The sequence below is a fragment of the Athene noctua genome, chromosome 18, assembly GCF_965140245.1.
Source record: "Athene noctua chromosome 18, bAthNoc1.hap1.1, whole genome shotgun sequence".
Taxonomy (NCBI): Eukaryota; Metazoa; Chordata; class Aves; order Strigiformes; family Strigidae; genus Athene; species Athene noctua.
In genome coordinates this window covers 5,363,537-5,375,988 of record NC_134054.1, presented here as the reverse complement: position 1 = coordinate 5,375,988, position 12,452 = coordinate 5,363,537, and the positions used below count along the sequence as shown (strand labels likewise).

At 40.3% G+C, this 12,452-nt stretch overlaps 1 protein-coding gene across 5 annotated transcripts in view; it reads right to left on the bottom strand.

Moving 5' to 3' along the window:
* TNRC6C (trinucleotide repeat containing adaptor 6C) overlaps positions 1-12,000 on the bottom strand; it is a 109,820-nt gene extending 97,820 nt beyond the window's left edge. For 3 of the 5 annotated variants that reach the window (XM_074922294.1, XM_074922296.1, XM_074922295.1), the window contains exon 1: positions 11,781-11,999. The gene's annotated coding sequence lies outside the window, so the exon portion shown is untranslated. Of the gene's footprint in view, positions 1-11,780 lie in introns of all 5 variants that reach the window. The other 2 variants (XM_074922299.1, XM_074922298.1) reach the window with 2 other exon arrangements.
* Positions 12,001-12,452: the final 452 nt, after the last annotated feature.

Genomic DNA, 12,452 nt, shown 5'->3' with positions numbered 1-12,452 from the left:
AAAGCAGACTAGATAATGTCATTCAATGCAAGGTATTTTTAACAAACACACTGACCTAGACTTGTTTTAGCTTCTACTAGTTGATTACCAGTCACTAGAAATGCGGAAAAAGCCTTTATAAATTAATGATACAGATGAACTATTAAGTGGTAATTCAGACATCAGAAGTTTAGCAAGTCCATATTTGAGCGCTGCCCAAGTCCCAGTGAATGTTTGTAGGGTTTGGGGTTTTTTCGTTTTGTTCAGTTTCTCCCAGACTGTTAGCAGAGGGAGACAACATACTGATGAGAGTACTGGAGCACAAATGGGAATGTTTCAGATGTAGGTTACACCTTCATTACTAAGTAGCACAGACCAATAGGAGGGGATTTGCAGAGCAAAACCATCAGTGCAGGGGACTTGATAGCCACACTATTGCCATTTCAGGTGACTTTTTTGCTTGAGACTAGCTCCAGTCTGCTCCCATGCACTAAACACTCACTTGAAGAGGAAAAGCATTAACTGCACCCCTGGAGCACATCATCCAGTGAAGTTTTATTTAAAAGGAATCCAACTGTTGCACTCCAAGACCACTCCATGATGTCAATCAAAGCACAGCAGGTGAGGAAAATCAGAAGGTTTGCTTAAACGTGAAACTCCCAATCCAGATGAACACACTAGGGTGTAAAGCTGCTGTCACACAGGTACACCACCTCTTCTGTGAAGGTGTTGCTCTCCACACTGCAGGCCTATTAACAATATACAAGCTCCACTCTGGGGCAACTTAAGTAGTTACAGAAATCTGGGCATAGGCTAGAACACTGTACACAAAACCTCACCCTTGTATACATTTCAGGCATGAACCATATCAGAATTTGCTCCCTCGGCCTGCTGACGACACCCCAGCAGACCTCAAGTATCCTATCACATGCACCACTATGCAAGAACCAAGGACAAAAAAACCCCACACCCCCCAAAAAAAGCTTGCATTACATTCACCACTCAAAACAGGCTACAAACAGCAAGAAACATGCTATGAACACCTCTCCTCCCCCAGCAAACATGGACTGACTCCTCTCTTGGAAAATTAAGCTACAGACTGTGAACAGCACTGATAACTAGATTTACTTTCACAGCGCTGCCTCCCTCCCAGGCACGATGGTATTTACCAGCAGTTGATGTAGCATCTGGTCCAGAGCTCTTCCCCAGTCTTCCTGGGGCATAATACACAAAGGAAAACAGCTTTGGAATCCAGTAGCTCAGCAAGAGCACTGCATGTTTGTCTCTCTCCAGATACTATGTTTGCTATTTTGGGTTCTGCAATACCTCAGCCAAGAAGAGCCCTGTGCCAACAGAGACAAAGCCCCACACTAACAAATAGTTCTACTAAATATCACCAATTAACTGACCTAGAAGCAGAAACAACAAGGACAAGTTTCTGGCTCTAATTATTTAGCTGGACTTGAGGATATGTCAGAGGAGCACTGCTTCCTGGGGATACTGGGAAGTAGGAGGCCAGGAAATCAGAAGAGGAGCTCCACAGGATGTTTTGCCACACAGCACAGCCCCCGGGCTGGCTGAGAGCTGACTGCTCCCAGGGACGGAGGCTGGAGGAGCTGGTCAGCGTGTTGCCTGAACCACAGTAACAGGGTCAGGAGGGACAACGCATGCTGCAGGACAGACAGCTGGGAACGTTGCTTCTGTGTAGGTACCCTTCACACCCTCCAAGCAAATGCAGCCAAGTTTTTTTGCTTCTTTGTTAAAAGACATGAAAATTAAGTTTGCATAACCAAAATGATGTGCTATTTCGTCTGTAGGGATTTCCAACACCCCTAGTCGTCCTTTCACTGCTTCCATCGCAGTCACATGCCAGCACTCAGATATTTCCGAGCTCAATCACTTTGTTATCAGCAGATGAAAACACATTCAACTGCCTTATATTGCAGGAGCTGAAGACTGGGCTGGTACTCTCACACAGGGTCAAGGTAGACAACACAACCTACACGATCAAAAATTAGGCAGCAGATGTTTATGATGCTGCTTTTGTGCTTATTCTGGGGAAAAGGTGGTGCCAACACACCTTCAACGAGACACCGAGCTTACAGCAGCCATAGCCACACACGTCCACAGCCACATCCAGGAGTGACTTCAGTGCAATTAGGCCTGGGAAATACCTCCTCCTGAGGTAGAGTTCCTGCCACGGGCACAGTAGAAAAATGCACATGCACTTTCCTCGCTCCTATCCACAAACAGGGAAACTGTACCAGACAAGTCTAAGAATAACAACAACACATGCCAGCAATGAACACAGTGAGTAGCAGCAGATGTGTTACCAGACATGCATGTGTCACTCAACTTAAAATACAGACCTGCCTATCTGAGATGACCTCCTGAGGTCCCTTCCAGCCTGAGCTTTCCTATGATGTTAAAATTGTTTCACAGATGTGTGGCAGAAGCCTGCAGAAACCAGCCTCTAGGAAGATGGCATCCTATACAGGGAACAGGCCTCTCATCTCACATACAGAGATCTCCAGGTGTCACCGCAGAAGGCACAAGCGGTGGGGAGGTGCAAGGGCACTGCTGCAGCCCCAGGAGGCTCATGGAGCAAGACCTGGATGAGGGAGGAAAAGGACAGTGGCCTCACAGGGAGGATGTGTCTCAGGATCTAGAGTTAGAAAAAAAAATGATGACACTATTTCTCATGCTGTAGCACTCAGAGCAGTACTGCCCAGTACACACCCTGCCAGCACCACCAGCAAGCAGTACAGAGTAAAAGCAAGTGAACAGCATCTACAAGGTACAAGTAAGCCAGGCTAGCGTGTCCTGGGTGTAAAGAATGAGATGCTCTCTACACTGCCCACAGACTGCCTTGGAAAGCTTAAGTTCCACTACATGGGTGTATACCGCCTTACTATACTTGCTCCCAGATAAACACAGGTTAGGTGAATGCACAGCTCCTGACTTAAGAAGACAAGGTAAGATGAAAAAAGGGAAACAGATGTCAACAGAACTCCTTGTTGTAGAAACCGTAAGGGAAATAAATGTAAAGGAAACAAAGACTAAGACTTAAGTTTTTGTAAAATGTTTATTCTTTTAAAATGTTTCAGAATATACAAACCCATCATTTCCTTCCTTTAGATTTGCTGGGTGAGCTCATTGAACATTCAAGTTGTTGTCTTCAAGTTTTCCAAATACCATTCTATTTAAAGGCACTGTGAATAGGGAATTCAAATTATCAAATGAATGAAAGAAGAATTCTTAGCAGGAACCCTGGTGAGCTAATCAAGAGTCACAATAAAATGTCAGGGGTCCTGGAATTCTCTGCAGGAGGTTAACACCAAATTTGATCCGAGTCAAGGAAGACAAAAACATACTACAGACTAATAAACTGTACTAAAAGTTGTGCATTGCAAATATGTTAAAGTTTAAACACAAATGAAGAAAATCTACTGAATTGTTTTGTGCATTTTTTATACAGTCTTTGTGTTTTAACTATAAAAATCAAAACACTGCCCACCATGATCACTGCATTCAACTTAAAGATAATACATTTGAAGCAATTTACGTTTTGTTCCACCGCATCTTCAGCTGCAATGCTGTTTTGAAAATTTATATAGCAACACAGCTCAAGAGAGGTAAGAAACCCATACATTAGTCTGTACCGATCTTTAGGCTAGAAACTGAAACCCCAAAATTCAGAAAAAGACTTACTCTATCACCCAAATTAAAGAAACAGAAAGGTCCAAGCTAGCACCTATCCCTCCAAAAATCTACCAGAGTTTAAAAGATTAACTCTGCATTGCTGAAAAGGTAATCCTTATTTCCATTAAGTTCACCAAGTTTCAAAGTTCTCTGTTCCTCCACTTTCCATAGTAAAAGCATCTGGAGGCTAATTCCTGCCAATAATAAATTAGAATATCAGAGCCACCATCAGAATGGGCCATCATCCATTTTTCAACTTAGCAAATGAATAGCGTCTCCATGGGGGAGGAGAGACAGGGTGGGGGGAGAGATGGGGAAAGGAAATAGCCATAAACGATCTTCCGGGACAGGAAAACCAGCTGCAGTAAATAGCACTTTGGAAATCAATTTATGGTCATTTATGATCTTAGTAATAACTACTTTATGCCTTCAGTTAGTCTATGAAATGCCCGGGGGAGTAAATATTCTCAGAAACATATCCAAAATGTCTCCAAGTATGTTATCTGATCAGTAAAAACAGACAGAATTCCAGAAAGATCAGCTCTTGCTTGTCTGGATGCTGATAGAGGGACAGGGAATGGACCGGGGTGGGGGAAATCACAATTTCAATGCAGCTGGACTATCAGAGTGTTACAATATCATCCAGATAAAATAATTATATTGATCAGTCTGGATATTTTCTTCAAAAGCATAGGGTTTTGTTGTCACTGCCAATATTTCATCTAGAAATTTGTGAAGAACATTTCATCTTCACAAATGCAAGAAAAAAAATGAAAACTGAGGTATTTTTTTAAGCAAATCATTATATAAGTATCCATCCAATAACACAACCATCGCTTTATTCACTTATGCCACATAAGCATGGTAGCACGTTAGTCAAACCATCACACACGTATAAAGACTGCCATCACAAAACATAATGTTGGTGCCCAGCAAGACTTAACTTGGGTCATTCTTTTCAAAAGTGAAGGACTTCTAAAAAGTTTGACTAGTAGAAATAGTAAAAATTACACATTCACCAAGCTCCACTATGTCCCACATAATAACATTTTTCACCTGAAACAGTGCTATTTATACAAAGACTCTCCTCCTCAGTAGCAGCAATTCTATTGCTGTGACAGACCAAATTTAGTTCCACACCTGGATGAGACAGCTATATTTTATGATGAACATACTAGGAAATATTAAATAGCATTTAGACTGCTACCACCAGGCTCTTCTTATCAGAAGATGCTGCATTTTCCATATTAATTTATTATTTAAAGGCTTAAGAAGATAAACATATACCTCTTTATAGGCAACATCAGCCAATGTAATGCAAAGAGAAACCAGTCTCATAAGCAGGAAAATGAAGAGGTATGTTACAAACGGATGTGATCTGCACTCTTATGCCAACAGGTTATTTTTAACTAACAGCAAATTATAGCATCACAAAACAAGAATGAGGTACAATACTGTGCAGTTGCAGCATTTCAGCCATGACACCATAAAGAGAGACGCACTATTACATTTGCAGACACGTAACAACTTTCATTTACATAGCCAGGGAGTAAGGAGCAAACTTTCAAGTGAAGCATCCGTTTCAAAGTTGAAAATGTGGAAAAAAATTGAGACAGTGCAAACATTGGAAGCAATTCTCCTATGTTAAATAAGCTTGTGTAATCGATTAAAAACATTGAGAGGAAAGTTGAGACCTACAGATAGAAAGAATGATGTTAGCAGAGGGGTAACGATGAATCCTACACCAGACTGGCTTTGGCAATACACTGTGTAAAGAGTCTTACTCGATTTACACACACATCATTAGGCTATGCCTGCAGTGCTAGTGAAGTTTTTAACTTCACATTTCATGTGAAACACCATCTTCAAGGTTATTATGAACATACACTGAGTTCAAAAACCTTACAAGACCACTTTCTACGGTGGTCTATTAATGACCTTGTAAGAAAACACAGTAAAATGGCAGTCAGAACATTATGCATCTGTGCAGTTGATTTTTTTTTTTTCTTTACATTCTCACTGAACTGATTCTTTTTCCTAGAATGGTTTGTGATAAAGCACTGGGCTGATGCTCTTTTGTTTACCAGCATCCAGCTATTGTTTCAAAACAAGTATCTCCATTGTCAGCACCAATGATGTTAGCATCAGCCATGAAAACATTATGAATTCTGAAGAACTAAAAGACCCAAGAGTCCGAGACTAGAGTATGACTGAAAAGCAGACTGACACAATGTAGAGATCTGGCTGAGCTTAAAATAGACTTGGCAGAAGTCAGTTTGAACTAACAATCGATATGTGTACATACTGACCACCCAGAAAGGTATCCAAGCCACTGCGAGTACTCTGTATCCCTCAAACAAAACAAGAAGCTCTTCCACTTCTCATCTGGATATCTTGCAGATGCAGTACGAGAGAGAAAACTGTAAACTTCAAGCAGACAGCTAACAGACAGAACACAGGGACAGGAAAAAAGGAATAGGAAGGAAAACGGCACATCTAAGAAAAAACAGATATGCCATTCTAGGAGATTTTTCTTGACCAAGATCATAACAAAGGCACTGCCCACTATCCCTTCATAAAGTCACCACAGGAAAACAGCACAGACCCCATTAACAAGAAGCTAGGGGGAAAAAAACCGAAATGGATCTGCCTCGGGAAAACGCCCATAGGCAGACACTAAATACTCCACAGCCCAGGGTGGTTTTTTCACTTGTGGTGGAAGGGGGGTGGGTGTTATTCTTTCCTAAATGAGCCTATAGCTGGTAGTTGCATGATAACTATTGAGACCTATAAACATATTTTTCTCTGGGGCTTAATTGCCACAAAGGATGCCAATCGATTTGACAAGTCAATTTTTCTTTCAAATTAAAAAAAAAAATCACATTCTCTAGTAATTCAGATCTTACTGCTAAAAAAGCCCAAACAGCCGAGGGATAAATATTAGCTATTTTTAATACAAAGCAATAAGCAATTGTTAACATTTCTTATAAGCGAGCTTCTAACACAGTTTCCTGATTGAAATCTAAGTAAATGTACATCTAGTTTGCAATTTTTTAAATGGATGTACATTTCAAAACACAGAAAAAGCAAGCTGCAGATAGCTGTTTATTACAAATGACTTCCACCTCCGTAGCCCTCAAAGGCAAACTATAAAGCTGTGTGCAAAGCTAGACAATCTGGGCATCCAGCCATAAAACATCACTGCTGCAGCACAGATAACTGTTCTCACTCTCAAGCCATCCTTGGCTGTAAACCCACAGGGAAGAGCTCCAGAAAGCAGACCGCACTACCGTCAGAGCTTCTAATATTTTATGAGTTTGAATTACAACTACATTCAAGACCTCAACACTGAAAAATTAGTGCTGATTCACATCCAGGGCTAAGACCAAAACTAACTCAGATTTTGATGCGTGATACCCCCAACCATGAGACTTAAGAACAGCTAGTTATTTTACAGATGTCTTCACTAAAATAAGTCTTTTATTTGGATGAAGAGATAAGTTACATAAAAAAAAAAAGACAAAAGAATCAGGCGCGTATTTTAAAGTCCTGCTGCACTTTCTGCAAGTGATACAATCTTTGATGCTCCTTAAGATTGTGCTCTAATTATTCTGTGCAAGAATGTACAGTTTTTTAATTATGATCAAATTCAGACATTTTTATCTTGCGCAGAAGATTTTAAAACATATTAGGGACAAGATAGAAAGCTGCACAAATAAAGTTTCAGGAAACACAGTTATAACTGTGTATGGGAATCCACAGTGAAGTTAATCACGATTAAGCAATGATAAAATAAGCATAAGTACATCTACATCTGGTAGTTAAGATGTAAAACTAAGCCGTGCTTTTGGTAGACAATTTTCATAAATAGCTCAGATTCCTAAAGGAAGATCAAATAATACTTTGATTCCTCTGCTTTCATACATTAAGAATAACCATCTTTCATTTTACCACTAGCATTTACCAGCGAAGAGACTGTGCAGAGCGCATAGATCATTTAGTAATGCAATTTACTGTCACTTCTAGATCATCTCCCCATTCAATAAAGTATACTTCTCTTCTAAATACTATTTGCCCTGGCGGATATCTTCATAATACAGCTGAAAACCTCAAGCCATTATCACTAGAAGGCATCAGCTGATCCTAAATTGGCTAGACTGCAGCATCACAGGCATTTAAGAGGTTTCCTTATCATTCATCTTTAATACTAAGGGATCGACAGGCTCCTACCTGCAGCTTCTAGGCCAAAGGGAAACCTTCTAATGGTATTACCATTATCTTGTAATCTGAATTTTAAACAATTAAAACAATAGCACTTTTGTGTTGCACATCTATACTGTAACCAAAGATGATAAATTTTTCATCAGTTCTCATGTTCAAAGTCTTATATAAAGGCACTGATTTTTTTTTTTTTTTAAAAAAAAGAGAAGCAATATGCAGTCTACGTTTAACTTGCTGTATCTTCAAAGAGAAGCACCACAGTAATAGGCATTGAGATACAAGGAATCGACAGAGGATATTTTGTTTACTTTGGAAAGGTTTGACCATTTTATTTTTAAATCTGCAGTTCTCCTGGTCAATACTATCTAGCAATTCTTTCCAAATGAAAGACTCTTTTTACTAAAGCAAAGGATGGCTCCACCCCTGACCTCCTCCTTCAGCTTGTTTTGGAAAGGGGCCAGATGACAGCATTTGGAAAAGCGCATGTTTATCTCGGCAAGGCCAGCTGCTAAGTTAACATATTACCCGTTCCCACATACACCAGTCTTGGTTAAGTCTTAACAGCTAAAACTGAAAGTAAACGCTGCTATTGGGCTTTTAATAACAAACTTAACACGAAAGAGAAAAGGTGTCTACATCACATACAGCATCTGAAGGGACTGTAAAAGCACAGGTCATTTTGAGTTAACAGCAGGCAGTAAATCCCTTACATGAATAAAATTTCCTGGCCTTCCTGAATGAAGTGAATGAAAAACAGAAAAATACGAGGTTTTATTTCTACACTAATTTAAAGCGATACTTTCTATAAGGTTGCCATTTAGCAACAGTTTGCTTGAAGACACAAAGAGATCACAGCCCCTGCTTGACAAAACCTTTAACTTCCCCCTGTTTTATTGTTACTCCAGCTCGGCACGGTATGGAACTTGGGAGCTTTGAGAACTTCAACAAAAAAATCTTCAGGTTAAAAGTACTTTTATGCCCAATTATGTTATTTGTCATACTAAGGAAATTTCATCCTATTATTTTTCCAAGTCTTAAAAAGCTTCTTCAAACAAAAAATGATAGAATTACCTTCCCTTAAACATCAGCAAAAGATCACAAGTGTCGTCAAAAGCATCGCTTGTTATTTTAACAGGAAAGACAAACCCCGGATACAAACAAACAAAAAAATTAAACCGGAGAGAGGTGGATTTTTCATTCATCCCAGCAAGCTTCAACAGGCTTTGCAATGGCAGATGAGGTGAATCTCATCCCATTCACAGGTGATCAGAGGCAGATTTCTAAAGATGCAAAGATGCCAGGTCAAGAGGGTGAACCTTTAAATTACCAAAAATGCTTCTTAACAACCAAGACCCAAGGGCAGCACCCCAGAGTAAATGCCACTATGCTTTGTACTAGCACAGAAATGGCACAGACCAATGCTCCCCACAAGTACATTCCCAGTAAGAGAGACTAACGCCCTGCATCAATGAAAGCCTAATTACAAAATAATCCATGTACTGTAACAGCATACATAAACCAACCGTATGTAATACACCACTCAGCTCAAGTCGGCTTTTAGTCTGATGCATACCGATAGTTAAATTTGTCAACAGGAGAATCCACACATACAGTGAACAGAAACATTAATAAATCCTAAGTATTTTATACTGCAATCCAGAAGGGCTCGAAATAAAAAGCCTGCCCTGGGTTTTTTTTCACTACTACAAACCAAATATTTCGTCAACAGTACCGAATACTGCCCAAAATACAGCCCCTGTTAATCCGCACGTTTCCAAGCGCTGCTGCCAGGCCCCCGCCGTTCCCCCGGTGGCGGCACCTGCTCACCGAGGGCTGAACCCAGACCTTGTCCTTTTCAGAAACCACAGGCCAGCCAGCCAACTTCAAGCCAGAAAAGGTATGTTCTCCTTTGAAGATAAGGACAAAGCGACGCGAGGCATTATTACACTACTGCCAGTCCCTTTAAACAGTCGTGGCCACTAAGAAAAGTTGAAATGACTCTGATTTACTATAGCTTTCTTCATAAGACTCAGTAGTCAAGAGATTCAGAAGCAGCAAGGTTACAACACCCGTGCACAACGCAGCCTCTGGAATCTCACCCTCAAAACGCAACATTAGTCCTACAAATCAAAGAACAAGTCTCCCACTGGTTAAAGCAGCTTTTCTCGCTAGTTGTATATAAGTCTGACATTGATGCTTTAATGTCCTGGAAATAACTCCAAAAGCCGGAGCTGAAGGAACGCGCATCCGGGGGCAGGTCCTCAGCACACCATTTTGAGTTCACACATAACACCCTGAAGTAGCCAGACAGATATCCGAGGGCTTTCTGAATTTGAGGAAACACAATTATGGAAAACTATGGGATTTGCTAAGCACGGGTTGCACCCACCACAAGTCACCTACTACTTTCCTTGGAAAACAGGGGGAAGCAGTGAGAATCGGTGTGTACCCCTCCACTACCTTCCTGAAACGATAAAAAAAAAGTAACATCCGACAGAAAACTGCATTTTAATTCTCGGTCGCAAGTGAATCCAAAAAACCCACCTACCGTATGTAATTAGGGCAAGATTTTAAAGACTTTACTTTCTTCCCAAGAGCAGTGCAAATGTTCTCCTGCTCCTCTACCCTAGCATTGTCCTCAGGTCCACACAGCACCGCCGACATCCACCTGATTTAGAGCTCTGCATCATCGAGCAGCCCACTAACAGCGGGATTTATTGGATTTTTAATTACCTTAACTGGCCTAATGTCCAGAGCAAATTTCAGTATATAAATTAGCGAAAATTCGTCAGATACATACACATGCATACGAGAGGAAAAATAAGCAACAGACGCGGGTATGGTGTACTAAAAATTATGTCTAAATTTAAACTGGCTGTTATACTAATTGAATAAGTATCTTCCCACAGATACACTCGAGTTGTAGCAGAAAATAATGTAGCCACAAAGTAAGACTAGCAGTATTATATTTAATGGGCAAAGAGAAAAAAAATCCAAACAATTGAGTTCAATAAATCCCATAATTGGACCTTCGACTAATTACATATTAAGAAGATTAACCTTTGACACAAACTTGTGATACAAAGAAGATTCAAACAATTAATAAACTTCCAGCGTTTCAAGATTTCTCAGGTTAACAGCTGAACCCTCCCCATTTTCTTCCCCTTCAGCGTCGCAGTTAAAACCTGAACTCTGTTCAATACTCTCTCCCACTGGACGACATTTCACGTTCAGACGAAGCTCGCTCTCTCTGAATACTCAGGAGAAAATTACAGTAGATCCCCATAATCTCATTACATGGGGGGAGAGAGGGAAAAAAAAAAAACAAAACCAAAACCACAAAACAAAAACCCAACAGATTTGGAGATCTTAACTTTTAACGAAAAGCAGCTACGAAGGACAGAGCTGGAGCCTCATCTACTCCCCCACCAGAGCAGCACTGCTGACCATACCCACACCACTCATTTTCCAGACTCAGGATCCTTTCCAACACGCTCTGCAATATTTTCACACGTGTGAAGTTATAAAGCACGACCGTGTAGACGGTCATGTCTGCAACAGAAGCAGTCTTAACGTTTAAGTGGTACGACATATTCACAAATGGTACTTCTGTTCGCTATTTTGCACACAAAAGCTATTTGAACTGGGAAAAGGTGGAAATACTGAATTCTAGCATGTAAAAAAACCATGCACAAGTTGTTTAAACAAACAAAAAAATATATCTGATAAAAATAAATGGGTTTTGAAATGTTTAGGGGTGTTACTTGCTTCACTGACTAACCAGCAGTAAAAAAAAATAATCGGGTTGTGAGAAAAGGAGGAGGTATGCACTGGCTTCTACCATGCCCTGATTGAGAGAGGCTATTACCCCTTCTTACCTTTTAGTCTTTTCTTTATGGGGCTCTTTGGCAGCTTTCGATTCAGTCTTGCTGTAAGGAAACGAGTATTTTGTCTAGCGTGTAGGGGTCTTTCTGACGTGTTCCTTTCTTATTTTAATGCTTCTTTTTTTTTTTTTTTTGTAAGTGTACCCGTAATTTCACGAATCTGAATACGAAAAAATCTCACACGGCCAAAAAAATTAAGTTTTTTTGTTGTCGTCGTTTACCCCCCTCAAAAAAAAAAAAAAGTCTGCCACACAGGAGAAGAAAAAAACAACAGATCAACAGGAAAACACTATCCAAGTAGAAAAGCAAAGAGCTTCAGTGTTATCCAGCCCAGAGGAGAAGTGCAGCAAAAGCAGGTCCAATTCCAAAACAAGCTTTTGATTTCCAGTGAAGCAAAAAAAAAAAAAACAAAACCAAGACAAAATACACCTTAAAGTCCCCAGCTAAATTTCTGCACGAGTGTGTCTTAAATACAAGTTTGCTTTTATGTGTTGCAGCAAAACCCACGAAAGCCAGGATTTGGAGTTGATCGGGATGAGTTCTCGTGTGTGTGTCTTGATGGGTTCTCAGTCCACATGGAGGAGCATCTGAGGGTTTTTTAAAAAGTGCAAATTAAAAAGAGAAACTGGGACCCAGAAAATAGTTTTAAGATGGATCCTCCTCTTT